The 25,726-nt window shown below is 37.6% G+C and overlaps 2 long non-coding RNA genes across 22 annotated transcripts; one reads left to right on the top strand and one right to left on the bottom strand.

Moving 5' to 3' along the window:
• Positions 1-401: 401 nt before the first annotated feature.
• Positions 402-25,726, bottom strand: LOC127850365 (uncharacterized). Of its 21 annotated transcripts, none has more exons than XR_008035242.1 (22): positions 25,695-25,725; positions 25,380-25,489; positions 24,779-24,882; positions 24,133-24,233; positions 23,463-23,626; positions 21,745-21,829; positions 20,827-20,930; positions 20,179-20,279; positions 15,553-15,716; positions 13,834-13,918; positions 13,520-13,629; positions 12,919-13,022; positions 12,271-12,371; positions 7,650-7,813; positions 5,929-6,013; positions 5,013-5,116; positions 4,360-4,460; positions 3,689-3,852; positions 1,973-2,057; positions 1,660-1,769; positions 1,054-1,157; positions 402-509 (listed from the first exon to the last, which is right to left on the bottom strand). It is a non-coding gene; the product is annotated as an uncharacterized LOC127850365 (long non-coding RNA). The 21 variants fall into 21 exon arrangements; XR_008035243.1 differs by lacking the exon at positions 25,695-25,725 and adding an exon at positions 13,156-13,260 and having other exon boundaries at positions 25,380-25,586; XR_008035252.1 differs by lacking the exons at positions 12,271-12,371; positions 25,695-25,725 and adding exons at positions 8,317-8,416; positions 13,156-13,260 and having other exon boundaries at positions 25,380-25,586.
• On the top strand, positions 9,986-22,305 carry LOC127850366 (uncharacterized). Its single transcript, XR_008035258.1, has 2 exons — positions 9,986-10,119; positions 21,983-22,305. It is a non-coding gene; the product is annotated as an uncharacterized LOC127850366 (long non-coding RNA).

Raw genomic sequence — 25,726 nt, 5'->3', positions numbered from 1 at the left:
CATTATCGACACGGCAAACTCGAGCAGCTGGGGACTTGGCTCTAAACAAAAACAGGTATGCTCCATCAATGTGAGCAAGATGGCATGTCAGAGTTAAAAAGGGCAAACAAACAGACAAAAGAGATAAAAGGAAATAAGAAATTAAATGCCAGAAGTAATTGTAAGTATTGTTTTTCTGTCTGCAAGGGTTGCTGTGTAAAATAATGCTTAACGCATAGTTTGGCCTGTAGGGGTTCTGCTAGCAAGAACAAATCGAAGTCATATCTGCCGCGAAACTGTAAGCTTGAGATAACCATATCTGATGAAGTACTGCTTTGAAAATGCATTCTGATTGTACTTGAACCAGAGCGCATTGACAGCACAAGGCTTCAGACCCCCCAAAAGTGTGAGGCTTTCAATAGTGCTTACCTGATACCAGACCGCATTGCCCAAGACAGTGACTTTCTCCCGGAACTGCACAGGCTGCATCCGCAGCACAATCCTTAAGCTCAATCATGGTCTGGCTAACTCTGAAATAGTGAAATCTGAATTTACAGATGCTCATTGTCTAAAGGTTATGAGTTTATTGCCTATCTTATTAAAAGCAAACACAATGACATGCTTAGAAGACATGTGCATTTCTGAAAAGACATACAGCTGCCCGATACTGACTAGGAAAAGGCGCTATGGTCTTCACTCTGAAATTCATTACTCTAAGGGCTTAACAGAACAAAAGCCAGATCTTACAGCTAAATGGCCCCACCTACAGCTAAATATGCTTTATAGGTTGAAAATAAAGTTATTTGTCTGAAGAACTAGTGCTATTAACTCATCAGCTATGTTGCTCCACTGGAAGCAATTATCCTCCAATTACCGTAAGTCGACCGGTTAAGGAAACAAGTAAAAGAATTTCTGAATTTACGCAACAAAATGCAGCAATATACTATTTACCTTCAGAGATTTATTTAATCCCGTTAAATCAATGTCAAAAATGATTATTTACAGCATGTTTTACTACGCAAAGCCGATAGTTCCATACACACTACAAGAACATTAACTCCGCGCGTTGTTTACCTTAAGTCGATACGTCACATCCAGGAAAGGGACAGCACTCTATTGGTAATGGATTAGGCCAACTTAACTTAAAACTTCGCTTCTCTGAACAATTTCAACACGAACTAAAACAGTAAATATATATTAAATATGTTTTCAATATTTTATAAATACAATTGAACAAGTTTCTTTCACTTTTCTTAAGAACAATTTTCACTCTTCTTTATCACCAGCATGGGCATTGGGCACATAAATGTTGCACCTCTTCTGATGACTTTAATTTCTGTACAAACTGACAGGTGTACCCAGTGGTTGCAGGCTCTATTGTCACACTGTGCCCATTTTACAAAAGTCGTTTTAGATAAGCCTTAAAAGAAAACAAGTAAAAAAAATCACAACTAAGAAGAGGTCTGAAAACCAATTTAATAAAAAAAGCTTTGCCTTAAATTTACTACGATTTACTACTATTTCCGATATGAAGCGCTGTCAATAAAGTGTTATGTTAAGATCGTCTGCTTTACATTTCAATTTTTGTGGGAATTTAATAAATAGGACCAATAAATGTATGGGGATATAGTTAAATTTGTGTAATTTTAATTAAATTTTTACTTTGAAATGCAATTTTACCTGTTTTTTCCTTATTTTGTTTTTATTTGTTTTTGTTTATAAGCGTAGTTATGTCACTTCATCGAAATACTCGGAGCGCTTGCGTGTGACGTCATCCAAATGGCCGCGTTCTTAATGTAAACAAAGTGGTCGAAATTAGGTCATGGTCGACTTACGGTAATCGTACGATATGTAAACATAGTGTATTTATGGAAATACCTAGTCTACCACCTGCTGCGCACCACTACGTCCACTGTAAATACACAGCTAAGTTAGTACTTTAACGAACAAACTGAAATTCATGTGTTAATAAACAATCAGTATGATGACTCACATTGAAATCATGTCCAGTGCACCAGTCAGAGCAAGACAGCTAGCGGATTGTTGACCATCTACGGCTCAAGGACAAACGGTCAGGCCTACAAACAAAGAGAAAAATGGCATAGATGGGCTGCATGCATGTAATTTGGCATATTTTCATCTTGCTCTCCACCTGAAACTTCAATCTAGGGACATAATAATATTTACATTTAAGATTTGTTGGAAATGTTACCCTTACTTGTCCATACCAGGTCCCCCACCCATCCAGAAGAGTCCAAAACCACCAAAAACATCCATTTGGACCAAAATATTGACATCTCTCATCTATTTTAGCACCCAAATCATCAAAACATTCATTAAAATTCATTTCTACTTGTCTCGCTTGCAGACGAATCCATGTGACCTTGACATTGCAGTAAATGTGCTTTTTAAAGGTTATATTACACTAATTCCGATTCCCATAGGGTCCCATTATAAAACTGACAACTTTAACAGCATTTTCTTGCCTTTCCGACGTATCAATTTTTCCGAACCTGGTATCATTTAAAGATGGATCTGTCATCTTCCAATAATTGCAATCAAAAACATACCGTCTCGCAACTTCTAAGAAAGTAAATCGCTGTCGAATGAACCCACCGTAGAAAAACGCGTTTCGGAATCCTAATTTCGACAAAAGCCCCACACAATAGAAAACACACCCTCAAAAGTTCATCTTTTAAGTTAGCTTCCAATCCAAGGCATCAAAGTACTCAAGACACATACAGGATATTACAAAAAACCACAAAAGACATGTCTCACATTGTTAAATGGCTTATATTCAAGAAGAGAAAGGAACTTTAGAAATAGGCACTACTTTCGAATGGACCACGGAGGGATACACAATGATTTAGTGTAATGTAACCTTTAAGGGAACTCAACTTTGTCCCATCTTTTTCAAACTTTCTCCACATGAGATTTCAACTATTTCCACAATGAATATGCAATTTCAGTGCATTCGGATGGGGGTAAAGGCCTTAAAATGGCCATTTAAAGCGGTGACTAAATTGGCCGCAGTCAAGTCGGAATGCATGATTTTTAGTCTAAGTGACGACAGCTGATTTTGTGTCTCCAATTATTGTTACGCGTAACTTTTATGGCAAAAACTGGTATCATTGCATGCGAAATTCACCAATATATCAGCAAAAGGCCCAAATAAATGTATTGATTGTGAATCAGTGTACTTGTCTTGATGAAATAGGAGACTTTTTTTTAATTTTTAAGCATTTTTTTCAATAAAAAACTCACTGACAGCATAAAAATCATGTTTTTTAAGAAAATTATTATTAAAAGCTTCACTTACAATCTAAACATACACATTGCAATTACAAAAATTAATGCTATTATGATGAGAGGCATAATTTGCAGCTTTCAAGCCGATACAAGCCGGCTACCCAAAATTAACACTTAAAAAGGCGCAAAGCGCTCCTTCAACAGCTTACGACACAAAGTGACACTTAATGCGCATCCAGATAGTCTCTCTCATATAAATAAGTCCTGTTAGCGACATTTGATTAAGTATTCTCTTTAAAATCCAGTGTTGAAAGCGTAAGTTTTGCAAAAATGCCCACAGTCACCATGCAAAAGAGCACGTTTGCTAAGGAATTCCTACGCGAGTGGCCACACTAATGTCGTGGCAGGAAAGTCATTGGGTGTGATTCCTCTGTAGTTCAGTGTACATTCATTCCACTACCTGGGGATGACTATCAGGATCAATTTTCCCAGCTTGGTGTAGTGTTGACCTTTCAGGATGTTGATGGAACGTCCACAAGCGCTGCACCACTGCGGCCTCTGTTCAGGACACAGAGTCGGATTGAGGTGTACACAAACCCGCAGTCAGGCAATGATCATCCAGACCTTTAATAAAATAAAATGTTTAGGCCCCTGAAACTGGCAATTATGTTCAACACTGAGATAAGGAAACACATAGAGGAGACATCATGCCATGGCTTTCTCATTATCGACACGGCAAACTCGAGCAGCTGGGGACTTGGCTCTAAACAAAAACAGGTATGCTCCATCAATGTGAGCAAGATGGCATGTCAGAGTTAAAAAGGGCAAACAAACAGACAAAAGAGATATAAAGGAAATAAGAAATTAAATGCCAGAAGTAATTGTAAGTATTGTTTTTCTGTCTGCAAGGGTTGCTGTGTAAAATAATGCTTAACGCATAGTTTGGCCTGTAGGGGTTCTGCTAGCAAGAACAAATCGAAGTCATATCTGCCCGCGAACTGTAAGCTTGAGATAACCATATCTGATGAAGTACTGCTTTGAAAATGCATTCTGATTGTACTTGAACCAGAGCGCATTGACAGCACAAGGCTTCAGACCCCCCAAAAGTGTGAGGCTTTCAATAGTGCTTACCTGATACCAGACCGCATTGCCCAAGACAGTGACTTTCTCCCGGAACTGCACAGGCTGCATCCGCAGCACAATCCTTAAGCTCAATCATGGTCTGGCTAACTCTGAAATAGTGAAATCTGAATTTACAGATGCTCATTGTCTAAAGGTTATGAGTTTATTGCCTATCTTATTAAAAGCAAACACAATGACATGCTTAAGAAGACATGTGCATTTCTGAAAAGACATACAGCTGCCCGATACTTGACTAGGAAAAGGCGCTATGGTCTTCACTCTGAAATTCATTACTCTAAGGGCTTAACAGAACAAAAGCCAGATCTTACAGCTAAATGGCCCCACCTACAGCTAAATATGCTTTATAGGTTGAAAATAAAGTTATTTGTCTGAAGAACTAGTGCTATTAACTCATCAGCTATGTTGCTCCACTGGAAGCAATTATCCTCCAATTACCGTAAGTCGACCGGTTAAGGAAACAAGTAAAAGAATTCTGAATTTGAATTTACGCAACAAAATGCAGCAATATACTATTTACCTTCAGAGATTTATTTAATTCCCGTTAAATCAATGTCAAAAATGATTATTTACAGCATGTTTTACTACGCAAAGCCGATAGTTCCATACACACTACAAGAACATTAACTCCGCGCGTTGTTTACCTTAAGTCGATACGTCACATCCAGGAAAGGGACAGCACTCTATTGGTAATGGATTAGGCCAACTTAACTTAAAACTTCGCTTCTCTGAACAATTTCAACACGAACTAAAACAGTAAATATATATTAAATATGTTTTCAATATTTTATAAATACAATTGAACAAGTTTCTTTCACTTTTCTTAAGAACAATTTTCACTCTTCTTTATCACAGCATGGGCATTGGGCACATAAATGTTGCACCTCTTCTGATGACTTTAATTTCTGTACAAACTGACAGGTGTACCCAGTGGTTGCAGGCTCTATTGTCACACTGTGCCCATTTTACAAAAGTCGTTTTAGATAAGCCTTAAAAGAAAACAAGTAAAAAAAATCACAACTAAGAAGAGGTCTGAAAACCAATTTAATAAAAAAAGCTTTGCCTTAAATTTACTACGATTTACTACTATTTCCGATATGAAGCGCTGTCAATAAAGTGTTATGTTAAGATCGTCTGCTTTACATTTCAATTTTTGTGGGAATTTAATAAATAGGACCAATAAAATGTATGGGGATATAGTTAAATTTGTGTATTTTAATTAAATTTTTACTTTGAAATGCAATTTTACCTGTTTTTTCCTTATTTTGTTTTATGTTTTTGTTTATAAGCGTAGTTATGTCACTTCATCGAAATACTCGGAGCGCTTGCGTGTGACGTCATCCAAATGGCCGCGTTCTTAATGTAAACAAAGTGGTCGAAATTAGGTCATGGTCGACTTACGGTAATCGTACGATATGTAAACATAGTGTATTTATGGAAATACCTAGTCTACCACCTGCTGCGCACCACTACGTCCACTGTAAATACACAGCTAAGTTAGTACTTTAACGAACAAACTGAAATTCATGTGTTAATTAAACAATCAGTATGATGACTCACATTGAAATCATGTCCAGTGCACCAGTCAGAGCAAGACAGCTAGCGGATTGTTGACCATCTACGGCTCAAGGACAAACGGTCAGGCCTACAAACAAAGAGAAAAATGGCATAGATGGGCTGCATGCATGTAATTTGGCATATTTTTCATCTTGCTCTCCACCTGAAACTTCAATCTAGGGACATAATAATATTTACATTTAAGATTTGTTGGAAATGTTACCCTTACTTGTCCATACCAGGTCCCCCACCCATCCAGAAGAGTCCAAAACCACCAAAAACATCCATTTGGACCAAAATATTGACATCTCTCATCTATTTTAGCACCCAAATCATCAAAACATTCATTAAAATTCATTTCTACTTGTCTCGCTTGCAGACGAATCCATGTGACCTTGACATTGCAGTAAATGTGCTTTTTAAAGGTTATATTACACTAATTCCGATTCCCATAGGGTCCCATTATAAAACTGACAACTTTAACAGCATTTTTCTTGCCTTTCCGACGTATCAATTTTTCCGAACCTGGTATCATTTTAAAGATGGATCTGTCATCTTCCAATAATTGCAATCAAAAACATACCGTCTCGCAACTTCTAGAAAGTAAATCGCTGTCGAATGAACCCACCGTAGAAAAACGCGTTTCGGAATCCTAATTTCGACAAAAGCCCCACACAATAGAAAACACACCCTCAAAAGTTCATCTTTTAAGTTAGCTTCCAATCCAAGGCATCAAAGTACTCAAGACACATACAGGATATTACAAATAACCACAAAAGACATGTCTCACATGTTAAATGGCTTATATTCAAGAAGAGAAAAGGAACTCTTTAGAAATAGGCACTACTTTCGAATGGACCACGGAGGGATACACAATGATTTAGTGTAATGTAACCTTTAAGGGAACTCAACTTTGTCCCATCTTTTTCAAACTTTCTCCACATGAGATTTCAACTATTTCCACAATGAATATGCAATTTCAGTGCATTCGGATGGGGGTAAAGGCCTTAAAATGGCCATTTAAAGCGGTGACTAAATTGGCCGCAGTCAAGTCGGAATGCATGATTTTTAGTCTAAGTGACGACAGCTGATTTTGTGTCTCCAATTATTGTTACGCGTAACTTTTATGGCAAAAACTGGTATCATTGCATGCGAAATTCACCAATATATCAGCAAAAGGCCCAAATAAATGTATTGATTGTGAATCAGTGTACTTGTCTTGATGAAATAGGAGACTTTTTTTTAATTTTAAGCATTTTTTTCAATAAAAAACTCACTGACAGCATATAAAATCATGTTTTTTAAGAAAATTATTATTAAAAGCTTCACTTACAATCTAAACATACACATTGCAATTACAAAAATTAATGCTATTATGATGAGAGGCATAATTTGCAGCTTTCAAGCCGATACAAGCCGGCTACCCAAAATTAACACTTAAAAAGGCGCAAAGCGCTCCTTCAACAGCTTACGACACAAAGTGACACTTAATGCGCATCCAGATAGTCTCTCTCATATAAATAAGTCCTGTTAGCGACATTTGATTAAGTATTCTCTTTAAAATCCAGTGTTGAAAGCGTAAGTTTTGCAAAAATGCCCACAGTCACCATGCAAAAGAGCACGTTTGCTAAGGAATTCCTACGCGAGTGGCCACACTAATGTCGTGGCAGGAAAGTCATTTGGGTGTGATTCCTCTGTAGTTCAGTGTACATTCATTCCACTACCTGGGGATGACTATCAGGATCAATTTTCCCAGCTTGGTGTAGTGTTGACCTTTCAGGATGTTGATGGAACGTCCACAAGCGCTGCACCACTGCGGCCTCTGTTCAGGACACAGAGTCGGATTGAGGTGTACACAAACCCGCAGTCAGGCAATGATCATCCAGACCTTTAATAAAATAAAATGTTTAGGCCCCTGAAACTGGCAATTATGTTCAACACTGAGATAAGGAAACACATAGAGGAGACATCATGCCATGGCTTTCTCATTATCGACACGGCAAACTCGAGCAGCTGGGGACTTGGCTCTAAACAAAAACAGGTATGCTCCATCAATGTGAGCAAGATGGCATGTCAGAGTTAAAAAGGGCAAACAAACAGACAAAAGAGATATAAAGGAAATAAGAAATTAAATGCCAGAAGTAATTGTAAGTATTGTTTTTCTGTCTGCAAGGTTGCTGTTGTAAAATATTGCTTAATTTTGCTATAGTTTGCTTGGCTGCTAGCAAGAACAAATCGAAGTCATATCTGCCCGCGAACTGTAAGCTTGAGATAACCATATCTGATGAAGTACTGCTTTGAAAATGCATTCTGATTGTACTTGAACCAGAGCGCATTGACAGCACAAGGCTTCAGACCCCCCAAAAGTGTGAGGCTTTCAATAGTGCTTACCTGATACCAGACCGCATTGCCCAAGACAGTGACTTTCTCCCGGAACTGCACAGGCTGCATCCGCAGCACAATCCTTAGCTCAATCATGGTCTGGCTAACTCTGAAATAGTGGAAATCTCGAATTTACAGATGCTCATTGTCTAAAGGTTATGAGTTATTTGCTATCTTATTAAAAGCAAACACATGACATGCTTAAGAAGACATGTGCATTTCTGAAAAGACAAACAGCTGCCCGATACTTGACTAGGAAAAGGCGCTATGGTCTTCACTCTGAAATTCATTACTCTAAGGGCTTAACAGAACAAAGCCAGATCTTACAGCTAAATGGCCCCACCTACAGATAAATATGCTTTATAGGTTGAAAATAAAGTTATTTGTCTGAAGAAACTAGTGCTATTAACTCATCAGCTATGTTGCTCCACTGGAAGCAATTATCCTCCAATTACCGTAAGTCGACCGGTTAAGGAAACAAGTAAAAGAATTTCTGAATTTACGCAACAAAATGCAGCAATATACTATTTACCTTCAGAGATTTATTAATTCCCGTTAAATCAATGTCAAAAATGATTATTTACAGCATGTTTTACTACGCAAAGCCGATAGTTCCATACACACTACAAGAACATTAACTCCGCGCGTTGTTTACCTTAAGTCGATACGTCACATCCAGGAAAGGGACAGCACTCCTATTGGTAATGGATTAGGCCAACTTAACTTAAAACTCGTCTCTGAACAATTGCAACACGAACTAAAACAGTAAATAATATTAAATATGTTTTTCACTATTTTATAAAATACAATTGAAACAAGTTTCTTTCACTTTTCTTAAGAACCATTTTCACTCTCTTTATCACAGCATGGGCATTGGGCACATAAATGTGCACTCTTCTGATGACTTTAATTTCTGTACAAACTGACCGGTGTACCCAGTGGTTGCAGGCCCTATTGTCACACTGTGCCCATTTCTACAAAAGTCGTTTAGATAAGCCTTAAAAGAAAACAAGTAAAAAAAATCACAACTAGAAGAGGTCTGAAAACCAATTTTAATAAAAAAGCTTTTGCCTTAAATTTACTACGATTACTACTATTTTCCGATATGAAGCGCTGTCCATAAGTGTTATGTAAGATCGTCTGCTTTACATTTCAATTTTTTGTGGGAATTTAATAATAGGACCAATAAAATGTATGGGGATATAGTTAAATTTGTGTAATTTTAATTAATTTTTACTTTTGAAATGCAATTTTACCTGTTTTTCCTTATTTTGTTTTATTTGTTTTTGTTTATAAGCGTAGTTATGTCACTTCATCGAAATACTCGGAGCGCTTGCGTGGTGACGTCATCCAAATGGCCGCGTTCTTAATGTAAACAAAGTGGTCGAAATTAGGTCATGGTCGACTTACGGTAATCGTACGATATGTAAACATAGTGTATTTATGGAAATACCTAGTCTACCACCTGCTGCGCACCACTACGTCCACTGTAAATACACCGCTAAGTTAGTACTTTAACGAACAACTGAAAGTCATGTGTTAATTAAACAATCAGTATGATGGACTCACATTGAAATCATGTCCAGTGCACCAGTCAGAGCAAGGACAGCTAGCGGATTATTGTTGACCATCTACGGCTCAAGGACAAACGGTCAGGCCTACAAACAAAGAGAAAAATGGCATAGATGGGCTGCATGCATGTAATTTGGCATATTTTTCATCTTGCTCTCCACCTGAAACTTCAATCTAGGGACATAATAATATTTACATTTAAGATTTGTTGGAAATGTTACCCTTACTTGTCCATACCAGGTCCCCCACCCATCCAGAAGAGTCCAAAACCACCAAAAACATCCATTGGACCAAAATATTGACATCTCTCATCTATTTTAGCACCCAAATCATCAAAACATTCATTAAAATTCATTTCTACTTGTCTCGCTTGCAGACGAATCCATGTGACCTTGACATTTGCAAGTAAATGTGCTTTTTTAAAGGTTATATTACACTAATCCGATTCCCATAGGGTCCCATTATAAAACTGACAACTTTAACAGCATTTTTCTTGCCTTTCCGACGTATCAATTTTTCCGAACCTGGTATCATTTTAAAGATGGATCTGTCATCTTCCAATAATTGCAATCAAAACATACCGTCTCGCAACTTCTAAGAAAGTAATCGCTGTCGAATGAACCCCACCGTAGAAAAACGCGTTTCGGAATCCTAATTTCGACAAAAGCCCCACACAATAGAAAACACACCCTCAAAAGTTCATCTCTTTTAAGTTAGCTTCCAATCCAAGGCATCAACGTACTCAAGACAATTACAGGATATTACAAATAACCGCAAAGACATGTCTCACATTGTTAAATGGCTTATATTCAAGAAGAGAAAAGGAACTCTTTAGAAATAGCACTACTTTCGAATGACCACGGAGGGATACACAATGATTTAGTGTAATGTAACTTTAAGGGAACTCAACTTTGTCCCATCTTTTTCAAACTTTCTCCACATGAGATTTCAACTATTTCCACAATGAATATGCAATTTCAGTGCATTCGGATGGGGGTAAAGGCCTTAAATGCCTTTTTAAAGCGGTGGACCTTAAATTGGCCGCAGTCAAGTCGGAATGCATGATTTTTAGTCTAAGTGACGACAGCTGATTTTGTGTCTCCAATTATTGTTACGCGTAACTTTTATGGCAAAAACTGGTATCATTGCATGCGAAATCACCAATATATCAGCAAAGCCCCAAATAAATGTATTGATTGTGAATCAGTGTACTTGTCTTGATGAAATAGGAGACTTTTTTTTAATTTTAAGCATTTTTTTTTCAATAAAAACTCACTGACAGCATATAAAATCATGTTTTTTAAGAAAATTATTATTAAAAGCTTCACTTACAATCTAAACATACACATTGCAATTACAAAAATTAATGCTATTATGATGAGAGGCATAATTTGCAGCTTTCAAGCCGATTCAAGCCGGCTACCCAAAATTAACACTTAAAAAGGCGCAAAGCGCTCCTTCAACAGCTTACGACACAAAGTGACACTTTAATGCGCATCCAGATAGTCTCTCTCATATAAATAAGTCCTGTTAGCGACATTTGATTAAGTATTCTCTTTAAAATCCAGTGTTTGAAGCGTAAGTTTTGCAAAATGCCCACAGTCACCATGCAAAAGAGCACGTTTGCTTAGGAATTCCTACGCGAGTGGCCACACTAATGTCGTGGCAGGAAAGTCATTTGGGTGTGATTCCTCTGTAGTTCAGTGTACATTCATTCCACTACCTGGGGATGACTATCAGGATCAATTTTCCCAGCTTGGTGTAGTGTTGACCTTTCAGGATGTTGATGGAACGTCCACAAGCGCTGCACCACTGCGGCCTCTGTTCAGGACACAGAGTCGGATTGAGGTGTACACAACCCGCAGTCAGGCAATGATCATCCAGACCTTTAATAAAATAAATGTTTAGGCCCCTGAAACTGGCAATTATGTTCAACACTGAGATAAGGAAACACATAGAGGAGACATCATGCCATGGCTTTCTCATTATCGACACGGCAAACTCGAGCAGCTGGGGACTTGGCTCTAAACAAAAACAGGTATGCTCCATCAATGTGAGCAAGATGCATGTCAGAGTTAAAAAGGGCAAACAAACAGACAAAAGAGATATAAAGGAAATAAGAAATTAAATGCCAGAAGTAATTGTAAGTATTGTTTTTCTGTCTGCAAGGGTTGCTGTGTAAAATAATGCTTAACGCATAGTTTGGCCTGTAGGGGTTCTGCTAGCAAGAACAAATCGAAGTCATATCTGCCCGCGAACTGTAAGCTTGAGATAACCATATCTGATGAAGTACTGCTTTGAAAATGCATTCTGATTGTACTTGAACCAGAGCGCATTGACAGCACAAGGCTTCAGACCCCCCAAAAGTGTGAGGCTTTCAATAGTGCTTACCTGATACCAGACCGCATTGCCCAAGACAGTGACTTTCTCCCGGAACTGCACAGGCTGCATCCGCAGCACAATCCTTAAGCTCAATCATGGTCTGGCTAACTCTGAAATAGTGAAATCTGAATTTACAGATGCTCATTGTCTAAAGGTTATGAGTTTATATGCCTATCTTATTAAAAGCAAACACAATGACATGCTTAAGAAGACATGTGCATTTCTGAAAAGACAAACAGCTGCCCGATACTTGACTAGGAAAAGGCGCTATGGTCTTCACTCTGAAATTCATTACTCTAAGGGCTTAACAGAACAAAAGCCAGATCTTACAGCTAAAATGGCCCCACCTACAGCTAAATATGCTTTATAGGTTGAAAATAAAGTTATTTGTCTGAAGAACTAGTGCTATTAACTCATCAGCTATGTTGCTCCACTGGAAGCAATTATCCTCCAATTACCTAAGTCGACCGGTTAAGGAAACAAGTAAAAGAATTTCTGAATTTACGCAACAAAATGCAGCAATATACTATTTACCTTCAGAGATTTATTTAATTCCCGTTAATCAATGTCAAAAATGATTATTTACAGCATGTTTTACTACGCAAAGCCGATAGTTCCATACACACTACAAGAACATTAACTCCGCGCGTTGTTTACCTTAAGTCGATACGTCACATCCAGGAAAGGGACAGCACTCTATTGGTAATGGATTAGGCCAACTTAACTTAAAACTTCGCTTCTCTGAACAATTTCAACACGAACTAAAACAGTAAATATATATTAAATATGTTTTCAATATTTTATAAATACAATTGACAAGTTTCTTTCACTTTTCTAAGAACAATTTTCACTCTTCTTATCACAGCATGGGCATTGGGCACATAAATGTTGCACCTCTTCTGATGACTTTAATTTCTGTACAAACTGACAGGTGTACCCAGTGGTTGCAGGCTCTATTGTCACACTGTGCCCATTTTACAAAAGTCGTTTTAGATAAGCCTTAAAAGAAAACAAGTAAAAAAAATCACAACTAAGAAGAGGTCTGAAAACCAATTTAATAAAAAAGCTTTGCCTTAAATTTACTACGATTTACTACTATTCCGATATGAAGCGCTGTCAATAAAGTGTTATGTTAAGATCGTCTGCTTTACATTTCAATTTTTGTGGGAATTTAATAAATAGGACCAATAAAATGTATGGGGATATAGTTAAATTTGTGTAATTTTAATTAAATTTTTACTTTGAAATGCAATTTTACCTGTTTTTTCCTTATTTTGTTTTTATTTGTTTTTGTTTATAAGCGTAGTTATGTCACTTCATCGAAATACTCGGAGCGCTTGCGTGTGACGTCATCCAAATGGCCGCGTTCTTAATGTTAACAAAGTGGTCGAAATTAGGTCATGGTCGACTTACGGTAATCGTACGATATGTAAACATAGTGTATTTATGGAAATACCTAGTCTACCACCTGCTGCGCACCACTACGTCCACTGTAAATACACAGCTAAGTTAGTACTTTAACGAACAAACTGAAATTCATGTGTTAATTAAACAATCAGTATGATGACTCACATTGAAATCATGTCCAGTGCACCAGTCAGAGCAAGACAGCTAGCGGATTGTTGACCATCTACGGCTCAAGGACAAACGGTCAGGCCTACAAACAAAGAGAAAAATGGCATAGATGGGCTGCATGCAGTAATTTGGCATATTTTTCATCTTGCTCTCCACCTGAAACTTCAATCTAGGGACATAATAATATTTACATTTAAGATTTGTTGGAAATGTTACCCTTACTTGTCCATACCAGGTCCCCCACCCATCCAGAAGAGTCCAAAACCACCAAAAACATCCATTTGGACCAAATATTGACATCTCTCATCTATTTTAGCACCCAAATCATCAAAACATTCATTAAAATTCATTTCTACTTGTCTCGCTTGCAGACGAATCCATGTGACCTTGACATTGCAGTAAATGTGCTTTTTAAAGGTTATATTACACTAATTCCGATTCCCATAGGGTCCCATTATAAACTGACAACTTTAACAGCATTTTTCTTGCCTTTCCGACGTATCAATTTTTCCGAACCTGGTATCATTTTAAAGATGGATCTGTCATCTTCCAATAATTGCAATCAAAAACATACCGTCTCGCAACTTCTAAGAAAGTAAATCGCTGTCGAATGAACCCACCGTAGAAAAACGCGTTTCGGAATCCTAATTTCGACAAAAGCCCCCACACAATAGAAAACACACCCTCAAAAGTTCATCTTTTAAGTTAGCTTCCAATCCAAGGCATCAAGTACTCAAGACACATACAGGATATTACAAATAACCACAAAAGACATGTCTCACATTGTTAAATGGCTTATATTCAAGAAGAGAAAGGAACTCTTTAGAAATAGGCACTACTTTCGAATGGACCACGGAGGGATACACAATGATTTAGTGTAATGTAACCTTAAGGGAACTCAACTTTGTCCCATCTTTTTCAACTTTCTCCACATGAGATTTCAAACTATTTCCACAATGAATATGCAATTTCAGTGCATTCGGATGGGGGGTAAAGGCCTTAAATGGCCATTTTAAAGCGGTGACTAAATTGGCCGCAGTCAAGTCGGAATGCATGATTTTTAGTCTAAGTGACGACAGCTGATTTTGTGTCTCCAATTATTGTTACGCGTAACTTTTATGGCAAAAACTGGTATCATTGCATGCGAAATTCACCAATATATCAGCAAAAGGCCCAAATAAATGTATTGATTGTGAATCAGTGTACTTGTCTTGATGAAAATAGGAGACTTTTTTTTTAATTTTAAGCATTTTTTTCAATAAAAAACTCACTGACAGCATATAAAATCATGTTTTTTAAGAAATTATTATTAAAAGCTTCACTTACAATCTAAACATACACATTGCAATTACAAAAATAATGCTATTATGATGAGAGGCATAATTTGCAGCTTTCAAGCCGATACAAGCCGGCTACCAAAATTAACACTTAAAAAGGCGCAAAGCGCTCCTTCAACAGCTTACGACACAAAGTGACACTTAATGCGCATCCAGATAGTCTCTCTCATATAAATAAGTCCTGTTAGCGACATTTGATTAAGTATTCTCTTTAAAATCCAGTGTTGAAAGCGTAAGTTTTGCAAAATGCCCACAGTCACCATGCAAAAGAGCACGTTTTGCTAAGGAATTCCTACGCGAGTGGCCCACACTAATGTCGTGGCAGGAAAGTCATTTGGGTGTGATTCCTCTGTAGTTCAGTGTACATTCATTCCACTACCTGGGGATGACTATCAGGATCAATTTTCCCAGCTTGGTGTAGTGTTGACCTTTCAGGATGTTGATGGAACGTCCACAAGCGCTGCACCACTGCGGCCTCTGTTCAGGACACAGAGTCGGATTGAGGTGTACACAAACCCGCAGTCAGGCAATGATCATCCAGACCTTTAATAAAATAAAATGTTTAGGCCCCTGAAACTGGCAATTATGTTCAACACTGAGATAAGGAAACACATAGAGGAGACATCATGCCATGGCTTTCTCATTATCGACACGGCAAACTCGAGCAGCTGGGACTTGGCTCTAAACAAAAACAGGTATGCTCCATCAATGTGAGCAAGATGGCATGTCAGAGTTAAAAGGGCAAACAAACAGACAAAAGAGATATAAAGGAAATAAGAAATTAAATGCCAGAAGTAATTGTAAGTATTGTTTTTCTGTCTGCAAGGGTTTGCTGTGTAAAATAATGCTTAACGCATAGTTTGGCCTGTAGGGGTTCTGCTAGCAAGAACAAATCGAAGTCATATCTGCCCGCGAACTGTAAGCTTGAGATAACCAATCTGATGAAGTACTGCTTTGAAAATGCATTCTGATTGTACTTGAACCAGAGCGCATTGACAGCACAAGGCTTCAGACCCCCCAAAGTGTGAGGCTTTCAATAGTGCTTACCTGATACCAGACCGCATTGCCCAAGACAGTGACTTTCTCCCGGAACTGCACAGGCTGCATCCGCCAGCACAATCCTTAAGCTCAATCATGGTCTGGCTAACTCTGAAATAGTGAAATCTGAATTTACAGATGCTCATTGTCTAAAGGTTATGAGTTTATTGCCTATCTTATTAAAAGCAAACACAATGACATGCTTAAGAAGACATGTGCATTTCTGAAAAGACAAACAGCTGCCCGATACTGACTAGGAAAAGGCGCTATGGTCTTCACTCTGAAATTCATTACTCTAAGGGCTTAACAGAACAAAAGCCAGATCTTACAGCTAAATGGCCCCACCTACAGCTAAATATGCTTTATAGGTTGAAAATAAAGTTATTGTCTGAAGAACTAGTGCTATTAACTCATCAGCTATGTTGCTCCACTGGAAGCAATTATCCTCCAATTACCGTAAGTCGAACCGGTTAAGGAAACAAGTAAAGAATTTCTGAATTTACGCAACAAAATGCAGCAATATACTATTTACCTTCAGAGATTTATTTATTCCCGTTAAATCAATGTCAAAAATGATATTTACAGCATGTTTTACTACGCAAAGCCGATAGTTCCATACACACTACAAGAACATTAACTCCGCGCGTTGTTTACCTTAAGTCGATACGTCACATCCAGGAAAGGGACAGCACTCTATTGGTAATGGATTAGGCCAACTTAACTTAAAACTTCGCTTCTCTGAACAATTTCAACACGAACTAAAACAGTAAATATATATTAAATATGTTTTCAATATTTTATAAATACAATTGAACAAGTTTCTTTCACTTTTCTTAAGAACAATTTTCACTCTTCTTTATCACAGCATGGGCATTGGGCACATAAATGTTGCACCTCTTCTGATGACTTTAATTTCTGTACAAACTGACAGGTGTACCCAGTGGTTGCAGGCTCTATTGTCACACTGTGCCCATTTTACAAAGTCGTTTTAGATAAGCCTTAAAAGAAAGAAACAAGTAAAAAAATCACAACTAAGAAGAGGTCTGAAAACCAATTTAATAAAAAAAGCTTTGCCTTAAATTTACTACGATTTACTACTATTTCCGATATGAAGCGCTGTCAATAAAGTGTTATGTTAAGATCGTCTGCTTTACATTTCAATTTTTGTGGGAATTTAATAAATAGGACCAATAAAATGTATGGGGATATAGTTAAATTTGTGTAATTTTAATTAAATTTTTACTTTGAAATGCAATTTTACCTGTTTTTTCCTTATTTTGTTTTTATTTGTTTTTGTTTATAAGCGTAGTTATGTCACTTCATCGAAATACTCGGAGCGCTTGCGTGTGACGTCATCCAAATGGCCGCGTTCTTAATGTAAACAAAGTGGTCGAAATTAGGTCATGGTCGACTTACGGTAATCGTACGATATGTAAACATAGTGTATTTATGGAAATACCTAGTCTACCACCTGCTGCGCACCACTACGTCCACTGTAAATACACAGCTAAGTTAGTACTTTAACGAACAAACTGAAATTCATGTGTTAATTAAACAATCAGTATGATGACTCACATTGAAATCATGTCCAGTGCACCAGTCAGAGCAAGACAGCTAGCGGATTGTTGACCATCTACGGCTCAAGGACAAACGGTCAGGCCTACAAACAAAGAGAAAAATGGCATAGATGGGCTGCATGCATGTAATTTGGCATATTTTTCATCTTGCTCTCCACCTGAAACTTCAATCTAGGGACATAATAATATTTACATTTAAGATTTGTTGGAAATGTTACCCTTACTTGTCCATACCAGGTCCCCCACCCATCCAGAAGAGTCCAAAACCACCAAAAACATCCATTTGGACCAAAATATTGACATCTCTCATCTATTTTAGCACCCAAATCATCAAAACATTCATTAAATTCATTTCTACTTGTCTCGCTTGCAGACGAATCCATGTGACCTTGACATTGCAGTAAATGTGCTTTTTAAAGGTTATATTACACTAATTCCGATTCCCATAGGGTCCCATTATAAAACTGACAACTTTAACAGCATTTTTCTTGCCTTTCCGACGTATCAATTTTTCCGAACCTGGTATCATTTTAAAGATGGATCTGTCATCTTCCAATAATTGCAATCAAAAACATACCGTCTCGCAACTTCTAAGAAAGTAAATCGCTGTCGAATGAACCCACCGTAGAAAAACGCGTTTCGGAATCCTAATTTCGACAAAAGCCCCACACAATAGAAAACACACCCTCAAAAGTTCATCTTTTAAGTTAGCTTCCAATCCAAGGCATCAAAGTACTCAAGACACATACAGGATATTACAAATAACCGCAAAAGACATGTCTCACATTGTTAAATGGCTTATATTCAAGAAGAGAAAAGGAACTCTTTAGAAATAGGCACTACTTTCGAATGGACCACGGAGGGATACACAATGATTTAGTGTAATGTAACCTTTAAGGGAACTCAACTTTGTCCCATCTTTTTCAAACTTTCTCCACATGAGATTTCAACTATTTCCACAATGAATATGCAATTTCAGTGCATTCGGATGGGGGTAAAGGCCTTAAAATGGCCTTTTAAAGCGGTGACTAAATTGGCCGCAGTCAAGTCGGAATGCATGATTTTTAGTCTAAGTGACGACAGCTGATTTTGTGTCTCCAATTATTGTTACGCGTAACTTTTATGGCAAAAACTGGTATCATTGCATGCGAAATTCACCAATATATCAGCAAAAGGCCCCAAATAAATGTATTGATTGTGAATCAGTGTACTTGTCTTGATGAAATAGGAGACTTTTTTTTTAATTTTAAGCATTTTTTTCAATAAAAAACTCACTGACAGCATATAAAATCATGTTTTTTAAGAAAATTATTATTAAAAGCTTCACTTACAATCTAAACAAACACATTGCAATTACAAAAATTAATGCTATTATGATGAGAGGCATAATTTGCAGCTTTCAAGCCGATTCAAGCCGGCTACCCAAAATTAACACTTAAAAGGCCCAAAGCGCTCCTTCAACAGCTTACGACACAAAGTGACACTTAATGCGCATCCAGATAGTCTCTCTCATATAAATAAGTCCTGTTAGCGACATTTGATTAAGTATTCTCTTTAAAATCCAGTGTTGAAAGCGTAAGTTTTGCAAAAATGCCCACAGTCACCATGCAAAGAGCACGTTTGCTTAGGAATTCCTACGCGAGTGGCCACACTAATGTCGTGGCAGGAAAGTCATTTGGGTGTGATTCCTCTGTAGTTCAGTGTACATTCATTCCACTACCTGGGGATGACTATCAGGATCAATTTTCCCAGCTTGGTGTAGTGTTGACCTTTCAGGATGTTGATGGAACGTCCACAAGCGCTGCACCACTGCGGCCTCTGTTCAGGACACAGAGTCGGATTGAGGTGTACACAACCCGCAGTCAGGCAATGATCATCCAGACCTTTAATAAAATAAAATGTTTAGGCCCCTGAAACTGGCAATTATGTTCAACACTGAGATAAGGAAACACATAGAGGAGACATCATGCCATGGCTTTCTCATTATCGACACGGCAAACTCGAGCAGCTGGGGACTTGGCTCTAAACAAAAACAGGTATGCTCCATCAATGTGAGCAAGATGGCATGTCAGAGTTAAAAAGGGCAAACAAACAGACAAAAGAGATATAAAGGAAATAAGAAATTAAATGCCAGAAGTATTGTAAGTATTGTTTTTCTGTCTGCAAGGGTTGCTGTGTAAAATAATGCTTAACGCATAGTTTGGCCTGTAGGGGTTCTGCTAGCAAGAACAAATCGAAGTCATATCTGCCCGCGAACTGTAAGCTTGAGATAACCATATCTGATGAAGTACTGCTTTTGAAAATGCATTCTGATTGTACTTGAACCAGAGCGCATTGACAGCACAAGGCTTCAGACCCCCCAAAAGTGTGAGGCTTTCAATAGTGCTTACCTGATACCAGACCGCATTGCCCAAGACAGTGACTTTCTCCCGGAACTGCACAGGCTGCATCCGCAGCACAATCCTTAAGCTCAATCATGGTCTGGCTAACTCTGAAATAGTGAAATCTGAATTTACAGATGCTCATTGTCTAAAGGTTATGAGTTTATTGCCTATCTTATTAAAAGCAAACACAATGACATGCTTAAGAAGACATGTGCATTTCTGAAAAGACAAACAGCTGCCCGATACTTGACTAGGAAAAGGCGCTATGGTCTTCACTCTGAAATTCATTACTCTAAGGGCTTAACAGAACAAAAGCCAGATCTTACAGCTAAATGGCCCCACCTACAGCTAAATATGCTTTATAGGTTGAAAATAAAGTTATTTGTCTGAAGAACTAGTGCTATTAACTCATCAGCTATGTTGCTCCACTGGAAGCAATTATCCTCCAATTACCATAAGTCGACCGGTTAAGGAAACAAGTAAAAGAATTTCTGAATTTACGCAACAAAATGCAGCAATATACTATTTACCTTCAGAGATTTATTTAATTCCCGTTAAATCAATGTCAAAAATGATTATTTACAGCATGTTTTACTACGCAAAGCCGATAGTTCCATACACACTACAAGAACATTAACTCCGCGCGTTGTTTACCTTAAGTCGATACGTCACATCCAGGAAAGGGACAGCACTCTATTGGTAATGGATTAGGCCAACTTAACTTAAAACTTCGCTTCTCTGAACAATTTCAACACGAACTAAAACAGTAAATATATATTAAATATGTTTTCAATATTTTATAAATACAATTGAACAAGTTTCTTTCACTTTTCTTAAGAACAATTTTCACTCTTCTTTATCACAGCATGGGCATTGGGCACATAAATGTTGCACCTCTTCTGATGACTTTAATTTCTGTACAAACTGACAGGTGTACCCAGTGGTTGCAGGCTCTATTGTCACACTGTGCCCATTTTACAAAAGTCGTTTTAGATAAGCCTTAAAAGAAAACAAGTAAAAAAATCACAACTAAGAAGAGGTCTGAAAACCAATTTAATAAAAAAAGCTTTGCCTTAAATTTACTACGATTTACTACTATTTCCGATATGAAGCGCTGTCAATAAAGTGTTATGTTAAGATCGTCTGCTTTACATTTCAATTTTTGTGGGAATTTAATAAATAGGACCAATAAAATGTATGGGGATATAGTTAAATTTGTGTAATTTTAATTAAATTTTTACTTTGAAATGCAATTTTACCTGTTTTTTCCTTATTTTGTTTTATTTGTTTTTGTTTATAAGCGTAGTTATGTCACTTCATCGAAATACTCGGAGCGCTTGCGTGTGACGTCATCCAAATGGCCGCGTTCTTAATGTTAACAAAGTGGTCGAAATTAGGTCATGGTCGACTTACGGTAATCGTACGATATGTAAACATAGTGTATTTATGGAAATACCTAGTCTACCACCTGCTGCGCACCACTACGTCCACTGTAAATACACAGCTAAGTTAGTTCTTTAACGAACAAACTGAAATTCATGTGTTAATTAAACAATCAGTATGATGACTCACATTGAAATCATGTCCAGTGCACCAGTCAGAGCAAGACAGCTAGCGGATTGTTGACCATCTACGGCTCAAGGACAAACGGTCAGGCCTACAAACAAAGAGAAAAATGGCATAGATGGGCTGCATGCATGTAATTTGGCATATTTTTCATCTTGCTCTCCACCTGAAACTTCAATCTAGGGACATAATAATATTTACATTTAAGATTGTTGGAAATGTTACCCTTACTTGTCCATACCAGGTCCCCCACCCATCCAGAAGAGTCCAAAACCACCAAAAACATCCATTTGGACCAAAATATTGACATCTCTCATCTATTTTAGCACCCAAATCATCAAAACATTCATTAAAATTCATTTCTACTTGTCTCGCTTGCAGACGAATCCATGTGACCTTGACATTGCAGTAAATGTGCTTTTTAAAGGTTATATTACACTAATTCCGATTCCCATAGGGTCCCATTATAAAACTGACAACTTTAACAGCATTTTTCTTGCCTTTCCGACGTATCAATTTTTCCGAACCTGGTATCATTTTAAAGATGGATCTGTCATCTTCCAATAATTGCAATCAAAAACATACCGTCTCGCAACTTCTAAGAAAGTAAATCGCTGTCGAATGAACCCACCGTAGAAAAACGCGTTCGGAATCCTAATTTCGACAAAAGCCCCACACAATAGAAAACACACCCTCAAAAGTTCATCTTTTAAGTTAGCTTCCAATCCAAGGCATCAAAGTACTCAAGACACATACAGGATATTACAAATAACCACAAAAGACATGTCTCACATTGTTAAATGGCTTATATTCAAGAAGAGAAAAGGAACTCTTTAGAAATAGGCACTACTTTCGAATGGACCACGGAGGGATACACAATGATTTAGTGTAATGTAACCTTTAAGGGAACTCAACTTTGTCCCATCTTTTTCAAACTTTCTCCACATGAGATTTCAACTATTTCCACAATGAATATGCAATTTCAGTGCATTCGGATGGGGGTAAAGGCCTTAAAATGGCCATTTAAAGCGGTGACTAAATTGGCCGCAGTCAAGTCGGAATGCATGATTTTTAGTCTAAGTGACGACAGCTGATTTTGTGTCTCCAATTATTGTTACGCGTAACTTTTATGGCAAAACTGGTATCATTGCATGCGAAATTCACCAATATATCAGCAAAAGGCCCAAATAAATGTATTGATTGTGAATCAGTGTACTTGTCTTGATGAAATAGGAGACTTTTTTTAATTTTAAGCATTTTTTTCAATAAAAAACTCACTGACAGCATATAAAATCATGTTTTTAAGAAAATTATTATTAAAAGCTTCACTTACAATCTAAACATACACATTGCAATTACAAAAATTAATGCTATTATGATGAGAGGCATAATTTGCAGCTTTCAAGCCGATACAAGCCGGCTACCCAAAATTAACACTTAAAAAGGCGCAAAGCGCTCCTTCAACAGCTTACGACACAAAGTGACACTTAATGCGCATCCAGATAGTCTCTCTCATATAAATAAGTCCTGTTAGCGACATTTGATTAAGTATTCTCTTTAAAATCCAGTGTTGAAAGCGTAAGTTTTGCAAAAATGCCCACAGTCACCATGCAAAAGAGCACGTTTGCTAAGGAATTCCTACGCGAGTGGCCACACTAATGTCGTGGCAGGAAAGTCATTTGGGTGTGATTCCTCTGTAGTTCAGTGTACATTCATTCCACTACCTGGGGATGACTATCAGGATCAATTTTCCCAGCTTGGTGTAGTGTTGACCTTTCAGGATGTTGATGGAACGTCCACAAGCGCTGCACCACTGCGGCCTCTGTTCAGGACACAGAGTCGGATTGAGGTGTACACAAACCCGCAGTCAGGCAATGATCATCCAGACCTTTAATAAAATAAAATGTTTAGGCCCCTGAAACTGGCAATTATGTTCAACACTGAGATAAGGAAACACATAGAGGAGACATCATGCCATGGCTTTCTCATTATCGACACGGCAAACTCGAGCAGCTGGGGACTTGGCTCTAAACAAAAACAGGTATGCTCCATCAATGTGAGCAAGATGGCATGTCAGAGTTAAAAGGGCAAACAAACAGACAAAAGAGATATAAAGGAAATAAGAAATTAAATGCCAGAAGTAATTGTAAGTATTGTTTTTCTGTCTGCAAGGGTTGCTGTGTAAAATAATGCTTAACGCATAGTTTGGCCTGTAGGGGTTCTGCTAGCAAGAACAAATCGAAGTCATATCTGCCCGCGAACTGTAAGCTTGAGATAACCATATCTGATGAAGTACTGCTTTGAAAATGCATTCTGATTGTACTTGAACCAGAGCGCATTGACAGCACAAGGCTTCAGACCCCCCAAAAGTGTGAGGCTTTCAATAGTGCTTACCTGATACCAGACCGCATTGCCCAAGACAGTGACTTTCTCCCGGAACTGCACAGGCTGCATCCGCAGCACAATCCTTAAGCTCAATCATGGTCTGGCTAACTCTGAAATAGTGAAATCTGAATTTACAGATGCTCATTGTCTAAAGGTTATGAGTTTATTGCCTATCTTATTAAAAGCAAACACAATGACATGCTTAAGAAGACATGTGCATTTCTGAAAAGACAAACAGCTGCCCGATACTTGACTAGGAAAAGGCGCTATGGTCTTCACTCTGAAATTCATTACTCTAAGGGCTTACAGAACAAAAGCCAGATCTTACAGCTAAATGGCCCCACCTACAGCTAAATATGCTTTATAGGTTGAAAATAAAGTTATTTGTCTGAAGAACTAGTGCTATTAACTCATCAGCTATGTTGCTCCACTGGAAGCAATTATCCTCCAATTACCGTAAGTCGACCGGTTAAGGAAACAAGTAAAAGAATTTCTGAATTTACGCAACAAAATGCAGCAATATACTATTTACCTTCAGAGATTTATTTAATTCCCGTTAAATCAATGTCAAAAATGATTATTTACAGCATGTTTTACTACGCAAAGCCGATAGTTCCATACACACTACAAGAACATAACTCCGCGCGTTGTTTACCTTAAGTCGATACGTCACATCCAGGAAAGGGACAGCACTCTATTGGTAATGGATTAGGCCAACTTAACTTAAAACTTCGCTTCTCTGAACAATTTCAACACGAACTAAAACAGTAAATATATATTAAATATGTTTTCAAATTTTATAAATACAATTGAACAAGTTTCTTTCACTTTTCTTAAGAACAATTTTCACTCTTCTTTATCACAGCATGGGCATTGGCACATAAATGTTGCACCTCTTCTGATGACTTTAATTCTGTACAAACTGACAGGTGTACCCAGTGGTTGCAGGCTCTATTGTCACACTGTGCCCATTTTACAAAAGTCGTTTTAGATAAGCCTTAAAGAAAACAAGTAAAAAAAATCACAACTAAGAAGAGGTCTGAAAACCAATTTAATAAAAAAAGCTTTGCCTTAAATTTACTACGATTTACTACTATTTCCGATATGAAGCGCTGTCAATAAAGTGTTATGTTAAGATCGTCTGCTTTACATTTCAATTTTTGTGGGAATTAATAAATAGGACCAATAAAATGTATGGGGATATAGTTAAATTTGTGTAATTTTAATTAAATTTTTAATTTGAAATGCAATTTTACCTGTTTTTTCCTTATTTTGTTTTTATTTGTTTTTGTTTATAAGCGTAGTTATGTCACTTCATCGAAATACTCGGAGCGCTTGCGTGTGACGTCATCCAAATGGCCGCGTTCTTAATGTAAACAAAGTGGTCGAAATTAGGTCATGGTCGACTTACGGTAATCGTACGATATGTAAACATAGTGTATTTATGGAAATACCTAGTCTACCACCTGCATGCGCACCACTACGTCCACTGTAAATACACAGCTAAGTTAGTACTTTAACGAACAAACTGAAATTCATGTGTTAATTAAACAATCAGTATGATGACTCACATTGAAATCATGTCCAGTGCACCAGTCAGAGC

Source organism: Dreissena polymorpha, chromosome 11 (genome assembly GCF_020536995.1).
Source record: "Dreissena polymorpha isolate Duluth1 chromosome 11, UMN_Dpol_1.0, whole genome shotgun sequence".
Taxonomy (NCBI): Eukaryota; Metazoa; Mollusca; class Bivalvia; order Myida; family Dreissenidae; genus Dreissena; species Dreissena polymorpha.
This window is presented reverse-complemented; position numbering and strand designations above follow the sequence as displayed.